Here is a 2,024-nt window from a genome sequence, read left to right on the forward strand (position 1 = left end):
GGCCTGCCAGATTCCACGCCTCATGCCCTTCCACTGGCAACTGTACTCCTCTGTCCAGGAGCTTTTCCTCAGGGGCACGGCCACGGCCCCCCGCGCCTCCCCCTGCTTGCCCCCGCACACCCCCCACCTCCCGGGCACCGCCGTGACCTCCCACCGGTGGGTGCCGGCCGCTGCTCTCATTGTCTTCTCGGGCTGTGAGGCAGCACGGGTCACTTCAGCAGGTCGGTCTCTACTCAGCACCAAATTAGCGCTCCGAAACGAACTGAAAAGGAAATTAAGAAGGAGGGGAGAAGACTGACTACCCGCGAGGTGGCACCACGAGAACATGGCCGACAGCTGCGACGGGTCAGGAGGAGAGCTGAAACAGCAACGATTAATTAAACGTAATACGTGCTACACGCTGAACCTCCGCGTCCTATTTCCCCGGGCACCGAGGGAAACCCCTCTGAACCACAGCGCGGGGCTGGAGGAGGGGGCACAGCAGCGAGAGGGTGACCCGTCCGGGGTACGGCTCTTGGGGAAGATTTCCCGCTGCCCTCGTGCGCTGCCGCTCTGCAGCCAGTTGAAGAAGTCCCCCGCCGCCGGCACCCTCCCGTCCTGCCCCCCGTCCACGCGCCTGTTCTGTCCCTTTGCTCTGTTCTTCCTTGCCCTGCTTTGCTCCGCAGGCGTCGTGGCAGAATCTGCCTGATGCTGTCAGAACTGCCGCGCATCGGTCGAATTTATGTCTAATTCCTGGCTCTGTTTGTTCAGAAGGCGCATCCGAACGGCTTTGTGATGAGCGCTAAGAAAAGGCTCCAAATTTGGGAGCAGACACTGAGATAACGAGCGAATCAACTCCCTTGGCATTTGGCAATCTGGAATATTACAGATGTGCCACAGAAGCACATCGCAGACTAACAAGGCGAGATAAAAATCGCCAGGTAGGATTCTCCCGCGAGGCGTTTTGGGTCCCATTTATCAGGTCAAATCAGCATTTGTTAGTACCAGCTATAAGGCAGCTTCCGAGCACGATCCGCTGCAGCTTTATTCACCAAGAACGACCTCCTTTTTGACCTCAGTGTGAAGAATTCTTTGCCGCACCAGTTGTAAATCTGCAGGTGGCTGCCCGTCCACAGCAGCTCTCTGCTCTGCTCATACGCACGCCCGGTGACGGGATGCAAGAAGAAGCTTCAATCAAGACAATTTTCAAGTTGCGTATTTTTATAGGTTCCTCTTGTCCAGAGTCACGACAATCCAGAACGCAGCCTGAGCACAGGAAGAAGCTGGCAGGACTATCACCAGCATCTTCTCGGATGCGTTGAGCATTATTGTGCTCAAAGCCCTATGGCAGGCGAGGATTTTAGTCTGAAATGACACGACTGCTCTTTTATATCCATTTCCTGCCACAAACAAGTCCGTAAGAAGCATTCCATAGAAACGCCTCCTCTCATGCAAACATACTAAAAGCGGGAAAGCAGGATGAGTGCATAAACTGACTGCAAATGAGTAACGAAGCAGTAATTAACCTAAGTAGCGTTAAAGGGCTATAGGCAATTCAGTTAAGTACAACCCACATGCAAGCCAGTGAGCATCACTCGTGACGCCAAGGACAAAACTGACTCAAAATCAGGGCAGGTCCTTTGACACTTGGCGGAAAATTTCATCAACAGAGGACAACACTGAACAGACATTTTTAACCCAATATGACCGATAAAAACTGGGCGAAGAGACCACGCGCTGCCTGAACTGCGCTGCTGAAAACACAGCTCAGGAATTGCACGGTTGCGGCCTTGTCGTGGTTTCACCCCAGCCGGCAACTAAGCCCCGCACAGCCGCTCGCTCACTCCCCCCCGGTGGGGTGGGGGAGAGGATCAGAAGGGTGAAAGTGAGAAAACTCGTGGGTTGAGATAAAGACAGTTTAATAGGGAAAGCAAAAGCCGTGCAAGCAAAGCAAAGCAAAACAAGGAATCCATTCGCTCCTTCCCATGGGCAGGCAGGTGTTCAGCCCTCTCCAGGACAGCAGGGCTCCATCACGCCTAACGGTG

This window comes from Pygoscelis adeliae, unplaced genomic scaffold (assembly GCF_000699105.1).
Source record: "Pygoscelis adeliae isolate BGI_AS28 unplaced genomic scaffold, ASM69910v1 Scaffold36, whole genome shotgun sequence".
Classification (NCBI taxonomy): domain Eukaryota; kingdom Metazoa; phylum Chordata; class Aves; order Sphenisciformes; family Spheniscidae; genus Pygoscelis; species Pygoscelis adeliae.